The following is a 13,400-nucleotide window of genomic DNA, read 5'->3' as shown; positions in this document are numbered from 1 at the left end:
AGATGTTCTGCTATTTATATTAAAGTTGCCAAACATAAACTCTTTGAGATAAATTTTCTCTCAGCTAAAATAAGCTAGATTCTAATAACACCTCTGTCATAGGTAGCTGTGTAACTTGGGCAAGTAATTTTATCTTTTTGGGCCTCATCTATAAAAAGCCAATGGACTAGATAATCTTTAAAGTTCCTTAAAACTTTGCCACCTTTCAAAGACAGGTCACTTTTTGGGATGATCCCAACTCTCTCTTAATCCCTTATTGTGACCACCTTAGTGCCAACTGAAAAAATCCTTTTCTATTGCCCAAGGCAGGAATGAATATATCCTTAATCTAATATTCTGTCCCTGAATAACTGAGATGGTTGTGTAATTAACTTTCTCTCAGAAAACTTACTCCTTTTTTTTTTTTTTACTCCATCATTCTATAAGAACAAAGAAGTATGACAATTTGTCTTTACCATGCAGGTCTCTAAATAGATACCCATTCTTCATAAAGTTCATAAGAAGTCAGTACGTTTTGCTTGTGGAAAAGACCTGAGAAGAACTGAAAGGGAGCATTAACCTGGAAGGTAAAAGCTTCAAAACTTATTGGTTCTTAAGTATGTCTGACATTGAAAAAGGTGACATTAAAAACACATTGTATTTCAGGGAGGTCTTCAGTGAAACCCTGAACATATTCTCCTGTACATTTTCTCCTGTGATATCTCAGAAAGGAGCAATATGGTTGTTCCTTTAATTAATTAATTCCACAAACGAATCCAGAATTTAGTAGTTTCAACCACTTATGGAATCAGACAGATCTAGGATTGAATCCTGAATGTATCATTTATAATCTAGATACCTTGGGCAATTTTCTTAATCTAAGTCTCAATATTTGTTTCTAGTATGAAAATGAGATAATGCATTTAAAGTGCCTAGAATAGTAAGTGCTCCATCTTCTTCCCATAGCCTTGTTACATTGATTATCAAGTAAAAATCTTTGGTTTGAGCTTCATACCTACTAACTTCATACCTACCTAACTACTAACAAGGAACAAACCATCCAAAAGACAAAAAGTCGGGTATAACTGCTACATAGGTAACTGATCCCCGGTAAATTATAAGTTATGGGCATGAATTAAAGATAACCGTGGCTTGCATGGAATAGGAGAATCCTTGACCATAAAATGGGCACCTTTGGAAGTTGTGTTAACTTGCTAAAGACACTACTTTGGTGACCTGCTTCATGAAAATTTTCTAACAGACAAAAAAGGAAACAGATTTTAGGAGATCCCTGTGGAGTAGTTGTAATTCAGTCTAGCATAAGAATAAAACAGAAAGAGGTTCTAGACAATTTGCTCCAGGTCAGTCCAGTGAGCAAATCAAAATTATAATTCACGTTGTTTAATTCCCCTATTCATTAGTCAATTGTTGACCGTGCTTATTTGCCTCCATATCAAGAAAGAGTTTGATTAGTGGCAAGAAAACATTAGAGAACAAGGTATATAACTTGTGCTCTCAGTCTTCCTTCAGGGAATCCAGGCTGAATTTGCAATACACCAGAAGACAAAATCTTGTAAGATCAATGATCAAAGCCTGCCCAAGTGTCCTGAGCAGCTAACCTATTGCTGCCCCAGATGAAAACTCAATTCTGGTTCATGTTCATCTGAACATACTTTTAGTGTGGAAAACATTGGTTGAGGATGAGACTGTTCCATCCCCAAACTGTACCAAACCTATGCCTAATCAATCACCTCCTGTGAAACAAGTCATGTAATTGGATCTCTACACACACAAAACCAAACCAAAGATTCAATTCCAAAACAAAACTACTGTAGACCAATCTTGCTATAATTAGAGAGTTAAGACAGCCATTAGTCTGGTGCAAAAGTAATTGTGGTTTCTGCCATTGAAAGTAGTAGTAAAGCTAAAGCCAATGAAGACACAAGTATATGTATGATAAGGCTTAAAAGCAGAAAAGAGAGTTGGGGAAATCTGCTAGAGAGGGAGTCAAACAATACATAACCTGGTATTGATTACATTTAGTAGGTACCTGGTAATACATGGTATATGACATGAATTCATATCAAAACCACACTACTTTTCTCTCTCTCCACTCCCATTCTTGTGGGAAGATAGCAGGCAATAGAAGTGAGAGGAGACCATTTATAAAATGTGTTACCCTCAACATAACTTGGGCTGAAACAGGTATCTCGATCCTTGTGCCAAGTCGGATATACCAAGTTAGATAAGAGCTCTCAGTAATTCTAAATCTTTATCTTCATATCAGTTAGAGGCAGGGTCTCACTCTGTCACCCAGGCTGGAATACAGTGGTGTGATCGTAGCTCATTACATTCTCGAACTCTTGGGCTCAAGCAATCCTCCTGCCTCAGCTTTCCAAGTATCTGGGATTATAGGCATATGCCACCACACCTGGCTTTACTTGCACTTTTGATGATATTTTAAGATTCTAAGAGATGGTCTACCTAACGTAAGCAATGATAATAATTTTGGTGTTTCTTTGATTTATGCGCTAATATTAAGAAAGCATTTTTTATTTTGTGGAAGTCAGGTTAACCACAACCAAGGTCTGTTTGTGGCTTAGGGAGAAGCTGACTTAAATAAGAGATGTGCCTTTGGTTTAATTTCCAGAGCATACCAGATAACTTTAATGGATCAGAGAGAGTTGGGTGCGGGTTCTTGAGAAGCTGATGTGTACATGTGCATAAAGTATATATTAGAAGTATATTAATACAATTCTATCTCAACAGATTTAATTCTTAAATGCTACATATACTTGTTTAATCTCCCATTTTAAAAGTAGAAAAGGTTAGATTATAACATCAGGTTAGCTCTCTTTGAAGCAGGTAATAATTAAGTTGATTCACTGTTGCAATTACTGTCAAATCCCCCTTAATTACCAGAGATTTTATAGCAGCTTCATTATACGTCTGCTGTAATGCATTGTGGCCCTAAGGAGAAGTGTTGCAGGAAATTCTGCATAGCATGGATAATTCTAACCTGCAGTTACAGCTTCCAGCAAAAGATCCTGCACTAAATTTATCTTTTTTTGACATTTCTCCCTGTTACTCAAGCAGTTAAACCAAAGTAACATTACTAAAATACCTACCTAACTTTGAAAGTTAGAATTGATTTCTCCATAGATATTAAAAACAAAAAGAATGAAGAAAGGATAAATTAGCCTTCAATTATTGCTGAAAAAGCATTAAATTATGTTTAATAATGAATTTAGATTAGGACATTCTAATACATGTGAGATCTACATATCTAAATCACAAATATATTTTATATTTCAACTTCTTATGGATATTTCTTAGATGACAAGCAAGACAAAAATGATGACCAAATCCCCAAAAGATAATCTTGAAGAGGATAATCAACTCCTTTTTATTTATCAATGATTTTCTAACTTATTTCTGGGAAAAATAATCACTTTTAAAAAGGTCATTTTTAAGTTTCCCTATCACTGCTTGTTTTCATTGGAAAAATCTTTACAAATCAGAGCCTGTAAATTAAGTGAAGTTCAAAACAGATAACTGAATGTCTCTCACAGATCCCTTTTTAACCAAGGAATTTACTCCACAGAATATATTAGATTCAGAAAGGGCCGCAATGTCAATGACACTATTGGCAGCTGTGTTAACAGTTAAGGGCCTGGCTTTGTAAAGCAATACAGTTATTAAATTTCTCCGGAGACCATGACTCATTAATCAAATATTCATACATCTCTGTAAATACACACTGAACAGAGAATACCCTCAGAGTCGAGCATCCCAATACAAGTGCTCTTTCATGTAACACTGACAAAATCCTGAGAACATGTGGTCATGTTTTGCATTTCTAATGCACTATGTACTCTTTAATACTCCATTTCCTAAGATCAGAACACAAATGATCTTACTGATGGCAAGTGTTAGATGGTTACAATTAAAATTATTCCACTATTGCTTCATACCATCTTTTTTTAAAATGAGGACAGTGAACCAATTCTTCTGTTCTTTGTTTACCATCAAACAAGTAATTTTTCCCAGACAGATGAAGAAACCCAGGGCCGTGCTCCTATTAATACAAGAATTTGTATTAGCATGAAAACAACAAATCACTACTTAAACTAGAGAGGCCAAATAACTTAACATATTAGCAGACATGAACTTGCTATATTTTGCAAAGTCCTCAGTCTGTTTTATACCACTGGGAGTTTTCCCCCTATTGTACAGTAACAAAAGGTCTTTCTCAACTGCAGTCTCTAGAAAATTGGGGTCTGAAGGCCAGGCAAAAAAGAGAAGGCTCAAAATGTCACCTCATAAGGCTACTACTAAGAGCAAGTTCTCCACCTCAGGGTGGGCAGGAGTACTTGCCAAGGGAAGACAGAAAAGGAGCATCTTACGTAAATTTACATCTGTATAACAGTTTCTGAAACAATGGGGACTTGATTCTCAATGCCACTAAAATATAAGCAAATTTTCATCAAATGCCACCTCATCTCCTCACCCCCTCCAGCCTACCACCCAGACTGCCTGTGTCTTTAACCCGTTTTCCAAAATTATTTCCAAAACCAGGTCAAAGACTTCCCTTCCACAGTCTCCCTGCTTTCATCCCCATCTGGCTCAGTCCTCACATGCCATTTTCTCTAGCTTCTTCCTCTTGGTCTTTTGGAACATCTAATTCAATATGACATAGGAAAAACTAGAGCAGGCTTTGGAATCCAGAGAGGTTTAAATCTCAGATCTGCAGATTGCCAACTGTGCTAACGTGGGAAATTAACATATCAGACCCTCAATTTCTCCATCTGTAAAATGGCAAGGATAAAAGTATCTACTTCCCAGAATTTTTGCAAAGATTAAATAATATGTATTTTATATTTAGTAAGCACCCAATAAATGTCAGTTGTTGCCACTGGCAATCATTAATCCTCTATCTCTTAACATTAACTCAAACTTTCATTTTCCTGGCAGTACTAATTCTCTCCTAAACTTAGCCAGCAAGGAGACTCCTCCTTCCATTTAAATCCCTCTGATTCAGGTAGCTTTGCATTCCCACTTCCAGATGACTCTATTGTCACTTCACGCTCTCTTCTGCAGATGCTTACACCATCTATTTCACTCAATATGCTCCAACTCCAAATTTCAGCCTGAAATTCTGTTTTTCCTATCATTCTCACAACCTTCTACTTTTATATTTCCCAAACTTCATCACTTTACATCATTTGGAAGTCTGGTAAAGCCTAGTGTCTCCTTCTCAGAAAAATGTTTTTAAATGTAAATTAAAATGCACATGAATAAAGGGAATAGTTATTAAAATTTTTGAAAATGTGTATAGTAATATATTTGCTTCTCTATTAACACATTTAAAAATCCTAGCAGCAAAACTTACCAAAATTTCAAAGCAGTGTAAATACTTCAAGGTATCTATATTAGCTGTAATATAAAAATATCTGTAATTTCTATTAGTAGTAATGTTCTAGCTACTGCTAACACTGCTATATTTTGTTGTCTGTATTCTTATTGAAAGGAAATACTACATTTCAGGTAGATGTTAGTAAAAATAAAGATGTAAACGTTTTTCCAACCCAAGCTCATGAACCCCTAAATTCTATTCATGGGTTCATCAGGTTAAGAACCCCTGCATTAAATGACCTACTCTTTCTCTGCCCCATCTAAATTCACTAAGTTTACACATAAATTCACTAAGTATATGCATAGAATCTATAGAATTATATCTAGGTAAAACAGAATCTAAGAATAGGGCTTGAGAAATCACATTCCAATTTTAAATCTTCATATTTTAAAGTGTTAAAACTAAACCCCTGCTCTTCTGATTTCTACACCCTTTGTTTTTTCCTTCATAGCATTCTTCTTCCTGTGTCTCTCCTAGGCATCCACCTAAGTATACATTTCAGCCTGACCATCACAGCCCTCAGTCATCTCAGAATGTTTAGCATCACCCCCTTACTAAATACCAGCAGTGCTCCCTAGCCAGCACAAAACCAACACCAGCCACATGCACCTCAACTGTGCTCCATGGGGATGACCCCTGCCCCAAACCCACTTTTGTTTAGAAAACAGAACCATGGACCCTGTCTCTCGGTCTTTGTGTTGTTTCTTATAAGTTCAGATACTCACCTTATCACTGCCTGTATATAAATCAAATCAGACTTTTAGAATTCATCCAAAATGCCACCTCCTCCAGGAAGACTTGCCTAATCCCCATCATCATATGTGAGCTGTCTTCTTTTGAAACCAAATAACCTTTTACTTTGCATAACTTCTATTATAAACGTTCTCTTTCTCGATCATGTATGAGTTTTTTGTGTCTTTTCCCCATCCTTAAGTAAATTTCTAAGCTCCCTGACAGAAGTGTCACTTTTTTAAAAATCTCAGTGTATTCTGTAGTGCTTCACAGACATTCAATATTAGCATAAAGATGTTTTTGTCTTATTTTTCCTAATTTTTGTATTCCAATGCCAGTTCAAAAAAAAAAAAGGAATTTTAAAGTCTTTTCAAATCTTGAGACTGCTATGAATAAAATCTTCACAACACTTTTAAAGGCTAACACTTATTGAGTACTTACTGTGTGCCAGGCACTTTTCTAACAAGTGTTTTGCATGTTTCCTCCCTTAATCCTTACAACAGCCTTCTGCTGCTACTAGGACAGTGACTGTTGTCCCCATTTTATAGATGTTAAGTACTTGCTCAAGGCCGTATTGCTGGTAAGTGCTAAAGTCACAATTTGAGCTGAGCCAGTCTGACTTTACAGTTTAACCATGTCATTATGTCTTCTCCATTGTATAACACTGGAGTTTGACCAAAAAATTAAGCATCTGTTTTTCCCAAAATATAAAGATTTGTAATTTTTTCCAAACTAGTAGTATTGGGTGAATATGTAAAGCCTTACTTTTGAAGCACTTGTTCTGGATGATGCAATGGTATAAGGTAATCTACTATAACTGATTTGTTCTTATACAACATGATCACAGTTCTAAGAACTATACTTTGCATGTTTTACTTTATAAACATGTATCTTCAGCATTTGGAGCCAATTTTATCCTATGTAAAATTTCAATAACAAAAATAAAGATGTATATTTTAAAAATAAAGACTGGGCTAGGTGCAGTGGCTCATGTCTGTAATCCCAGCACTTTGGGAGGCTGAGACAGGTGGATCACTTGAGGTCAGGAGTTCGAGACCAGCCTGGCCAACATGGTGAAACCCCGTCTCTACTAAAAATACAAAAATTAGCTGGGTGTGGTAGCGCACACCTGTAATCTCAGCTACTTGTGAGGCTGAGGCGAGAAAATAGCTTGAGCCCAGGTTACAGTGAGCTGAGATCATGCTACTGCACTCCAGCCTGGGCGATAGAGCAAAACTCTGTCTCAAAAAAAAAAAAAAAAAAAAAAAAGAGTAAATAAATGAAGACTGAAAGAAATGACAAAAAATTTTCCAGAAATTGCCATGCTGATCCTAAAATTCATATGAAAATACAGGGGATCCAGAACAGCGAAAGTAATGTTGAAAAAGGAGAACAGAGCTGAAGGACTTATACCTCCCAATTTCAGAATTTATTACAAAGCCATGGTAATCAAGACAGTGTCATACTGGCATGAGCCTAAATGGAATAGATTTGAGAGTCTAAAAATAAACCCTTCTATTTACAATCAAATGATTTTCAACAAGAGTGCCAACACTATTCAATAGGGAAAAGAGTAGTCTTTTTAACAAATGGTGCTTGGACAACTGGACATTACATGCAAAAGAACATATATAAACACCTACCTCACACCATATACAAACATCAACTCAAAAAGGATTAAAAAAAAAAAAAAAAAAAAACCTAGGCCAAGCACAGAGGCTTACGCCTGTAATCCCAGCACTTTGGGAGGCCGAGGCGGGTGGATCACAAGGTCAGGAGTTCAAGACCAGCCTGACTAACATGGTGAATCCCCATCTCTACCAAAAATACAAAAATTAGCTGGGTGTGGTGGTGCATGCCTGTAATCCCAGCTACTCAGGAGGTTGAGGCAGGAGAATAGCTTGATCCTGGGAGGCAGAGGTTGCAGTAAGCACAGATCGCACCACTGCACTCCAGCCTGCACTCCAGTGACAGAGTGAGACTCTCTCTAAAAAACAAACAAACAAACAAAAACCCCTAAATGTAACAGCTAAAACTATAAAACTCTTAAGAGAAAGTATAGGTACAGACCTTTAGGACCTTGAATTAATCAATGGTTTCTCAAATATAACACCAAAAGCACAAGGAATTAAAAAAAATCAATTAGACTTTATCAAAATTAAAACTTTCAGTAGTTCATAGGATACCATCAACAAAGTAACAAGATGGCTGGGCGTGGTGGCCCACACCTGTAATCCCAGCACTTTGGGAGGCCGAGGCAGACAGATCACTTGAGGCCAGGAGTTCAAGACCAGCCTGACCAACATGGCAAAACCCCATCTCCACTAAAAAAATACAAAAATTAGCTGGCACGGTGGTGCAAGCCTGTAATCTCAGCTACTTGGGAGGCTGAGGCACGAGAATCACTTGAACCCAGGAGGTGGGGGTCACAGTGAGCCAAGATCATGCCACCGCACTCTAGCCTTGGTGACAGAATGAGACTCTGCCAAAAAATAAATTAAAAAAAAAAAAAAAACCTAAAAAGACAAGCTACAGAACAAGAGAAAATGCTTGTAAATCATATACCCAATAAAGTACTTACATCCCGAATATGCAAAGAACTCTTACAACTCAATAATATAAACAAAAATAACCTAATTTTAAAATGAGCAAAGATTTTAAATATACATTTCTCCAAAGAAGACATGAAAGTGGTCAACAAGTATATGGAAAGATACTCAACATTATCAGTCACTAGGAAAATGAAAATCAAAACCAAAATAAGGTCCCATTCACACATACTCTGCTGGCTAAAATTTAAAAGCTAGACAATAACAAGGGTTAGTGAGAAAGTAGAAAAGCCAGAACCCTCATATATTGCTGCTAGGATTGTAAAATGGTGAACCACTTTGGAAAACAGTTTAGGAGTTCCTCAAATAGTTAAACATAGTTATCAACATGACCAGCAACTCTTCTACTAGACAAATATCCAGTAGAAATGAAAATACACACCCACACAAAATCATGTACACGAATGTTCTGAACAACATTATTCATAGTAGCTAAAAAGTAGAAAAAAACGAAATGTCTATCAAATGATGAATAAAGAAAATGTGGTATAGCTATCTAATAGAATATTACTGTCATTAAAAAAGTAACGAGGTGCTAACAAATACATGTAACAACATGCAAGAACCTTGAAAAAAATTATGGCAAGTTAAAGAAGTATAGCGGACATATAGCGTATGGTTCCATTTAGATGAAATGTCCGGATTAGGCAAATCCATACAGGCAGAAAGTAGATTAGTGGTTCCTAGGGCTGGGGATGGAAAAAAAGAGGGGTGAAGAATAGGAAGTGAGTGGGTACAGGGCTTCCTTTTGGGGTAATTAAAATAGGAATTTGGTAATAGTAATCATTACACAACTCTATGAATATATTAAAAACCACTAAATTGTGGTTTTTAAAGTTATTTTACTTTAAAAGGTTGAAGTGTCTAATGTGTAAATTACATCTCAATAAAGCTATTATTTAACAAAGAACACCACAAGATACTACTTTACCCACAAGTAGAATGGCCAAAACAAAAAGAATACAGAACTATGCAAACATTAGACATATATCATCTGACACCCCTGAGCCACCTTAAACATTATATAATTTGGACTTTTAAACATCATCCGACAAAGATGCACTTTGAGCTCTGAGCTGATGCTGCCTGCCAGCTAATATCACAATCTTTGTATAGCAGATTAGATAATTGTTGGATTTTATATTTCATTACCTCTTATTTTGCAGGAAAACAGAAAAATCAGTGCTAAAACTAGTGCTAAGAAATGTAGATCTCATAAATTTAATTAATATAAAGACAGAAATAATCATTAGCCTCAATGAAATGCTCAGTCAACTGTATATTCTACTATAAGTTAACTTTAAGTCAGTCAACTGAATGTTCTACTACAAAAGAACAAAAATAAAGATCATCTGTGTGATACCAGAAGTGTATCATCAAGACCATGTAAAAGCCTATATGATTAAAAATAATTTTATTTTAAATATTTTGATATTTTTAACTCTCTGCATAAGAACCCTCCTTAAAACACTGTTTTAAAATATCTATTGTTCAGTTCCTTCATATTCCACTGTCTCAAGTGTTTATGGGAACATATTACACACAAAATCAAGAGTGTCTCTCTAGGTATAGACATGTGCTAGTGGCCATAAAACTGGCCAAGCCCAGATCGGGTCTAGAAGCCAATCACAAGTCACGGGAAAGACCAACATGCAGGTCAGAGGCACAAAACAGTCAGTATATAGATCCAAATACGAAAGACTGAATAAGTGGTGGCCCTCTTCATCAACAGAATAAAGAAATAGGAATCAAAATTCAACCTATTGAACATGCTTAAAGAGTAATGAGACTATGAACCTGAAGTAGAAGGGAGTATAGAAAAATGAAAGTAATATGTTGAAGTATCATATAAGTATGCGTTGATCCTTTCCATATGAGATCTATTTAAAGTATTTTAGAAATAATTTAAATAACCAGACAGCTGACATGGACTCTCCTGACCTGTTCCATTATGTGATCATCTAAGTCCCAGAACTCATATTAATCATCCCATCAATCCCAGATCTAATTCCCCATCTTACATTCATTAGCTATATTTTAATACAAGTGAACTAAACTGAACAGTGCAGCATAAATAGCAAGTAGCATGTAAATATTAGGAACTGAAATGCTACATTTCCCAATTCCAGGGAGTACCATTCATATAACATACACTAAAAATAGTGTTCCGTGGAGTTCTGCAACATGGCAGCCCCATATCCACTGGCCCTTATCAGTATTTACATTCTTCTACTGCCTACATTTAACTTTAAATCATCCCAACCCACAATACTTTTTAATTCATGTATTTTTATATCAGTTTGCTATGGTGTATTTGCCTAGATACACTCAAAACTTGCTGTTAGCCATTCTCTCATCCTTGTTATAACTTCTGTTGGATTTCAGCTTTCTTTTGTTTACCTTTCCTGCTTGTAAAATAACTTCTTATAAAACCCTTGACTTCTCTATTTTTATTAATGTATATTATCTTAGTATAAATATGTATTTATAATACATATAAATACATGTATATTTATAAATAATTTTTAAATAATGTAAATGAAAGACAATTCTGAGTAGAACACTTTCTTATCATTCACTTTTGGATGACAATTTTGGAAGACTGAGTTTCTACATTTCTAGAAGAACTGGTTGCAGAGAGGGTAGCACAGTAAAAGAGTAATCTTCCCTTCTAATAACATGTATTCTCCACATTTAGCATATTTTTCTTGTCACTGTGAGAGAATAAGTGAAATTTTATAACTGTAGTTGTGAATGTTTTGGGCCATTGCTTGCCACCAATAACGTCAAGAAGGACTGTAAAAAAGGAAGGAAAATGCTAACTCAAAAATGTGTCTGCAATACCAACTCTAAATATAATATTTTTCAAAGTTTATAGGCAAGGAAAAAGTCTTTAAATAACCATGAAAGTCACACAAAAATGCTTAAGATTTTAAAACTGACTTAAGATTCAAACTATAAAATGATATAAAATTTATATTTTAGAATCAATAGGATGTTTCCAATTTTCCTGGCCTGATGTTTCACCTTTTCAGTTCTGTATCTGAGTACTCAGTATAAAGGCTCAAATAAATAGCACTATGGAATGGTGTTTGACGGACAATACTGAGGGTATAGTAAATATCACACGATAAATATTTACTCGCCTAGAGTTTTTTTGGGGAAGACATTTACTCTCCTTTTTTATAGAAAATAATCCCTTATCCTTTCCAAGAATTGCGTCTATCATATATTCTGAATATCTTGCTTCTATATCACCATGATTTTAAATTCTCGGTTTCCTACCCGTATCTGTTTAAGTAACAATCCATATAGTGATTTCATATTTTCAAGTGGTTCTGTCATTATCTGTCCTTCCTCCTGTTCTTGATTTTAGAAAATCCTTTATAGTTTTTCATGATTATGTAGGAACATATAGTCAAAAAGACAATGTCAAATGCAAGCTATTAAAGGTGATCTGTGTTAAACTATGAAAATGAAATTTCTTCCTAGTAAAAATTAAAGAAAAAAAGAGGGGCCTGTTGTGGGGTGGGGGGAGGGGGAAGGGATAGCATTAGGAGACATACCTAATGTAAATGATGAGTTAACGGGCACAGTACACCAACATGGCACATGTATACAAATGTAACAACTCTGCACGTTGTGCTCATGTGCCCTAGAACTTAGAAGTATAATAAAAAATAAAATAAGAAAAAGAATAAAGTGCTTTCTACTAGTATTGAATAATAGAAGGGAACTAGAGATCTCTAGAAAATAGAGATTCTTACCTAAAATTAGATAGATTATATAGCTAAGTCATTTTTGCTGTTAATTCTTCTAAAAACAAGATGAATTAGCATATATATTTAGATATGTTTGCCCTCGGACAATGTTAAATCCTAATGATAATAGAACACAAAAGCAACCTAAATTTTTAATCCTCTACAGTTGTCTTCTCACTAATACAGATTTAATGAGGTTGGTTTAATGTAAAAACAGAAATATGAATACCTCAAGGAAATTTTCTGGTTATACTTACACTATAAAGGATCTTTTCCTTCACTCATTCAGCAAATTATGACTCTTAAGATTGCCTGCTGGTGGCTAACACCTTGACAAAAAGGTGTTCAAAGTGTCAAATCTTATGAAGAAAAGAGAAAAGAAATCTTCACCATCAAAAAGTCACATCAAGAATTTTAAAAATTCATTTCTGAAATGTTAATGGTAAAATCCAGTATCTTAATATTGATGTGCAAACGGAGGATTCTCCTATCATAATTCTAACAGAACACTCATCTTAGAATCTTGTCCTTTTTGACTTTCCTTTATTCCAGGCTGAAAGAGATCATCCATAAGCTTTATTGACTGAGTTTACTAGCTGTCAGAACTTGAAATGAAATCTGTGTTCACAACAAAGTCTGAAACCAGGATGTACAGTACGTTTATTCTAACTCTAATGATATACTTTTGTTGCTGCCTTCCAAATAAAAAATTAGCATAACTTTTGGCTGGTCTTTGACTGAAAGTGAATTACCAGGCAAAATAAATTGACCCTCTCTCAATTATCACGCATGCATTCAATTCACTTACACATATAAGTCAATATCTTTATGTGTGCATACTATGTAAAACAATTTGATTCCAAACATTTATTCCCAGTCATGAGGATGACTGTATTGTAAGAT

At 35.2% G+C, this 13,400-nt stretch overlaps 1 protein-coding gene across 8 annotated transcripts in view; it reads right to left on the bottom strand.

Annotated features, from left to right (window-relative positions):
• The window catches only part of ATG4C (autophagy related 4C cysteine peptidase), a 118,294-nt gene that overhangs the window by 22,326 nt on the left and 82,568 nt on the right, over window positions 1-13,400 (bottom strand). The gene's annotated exons all lie outside the window — the stretch shown is intronic.

The sequence above is a fragment of the Papio anubis genome, chromosome 1, assembly GCF_008728515.1.
Source record: "Papio anubis isolate 15944 chromosome 1, Panubis1.0, whole genome shotgun sequence".
NCBI lineage: Eukaryota > Metazoa > Chordata > Mammalia > Primates > Cercopithecidae > Papio > Papio anubis.
This window is presented reverse-complemented; position numbering and strand designations above follow the sequence as displayed.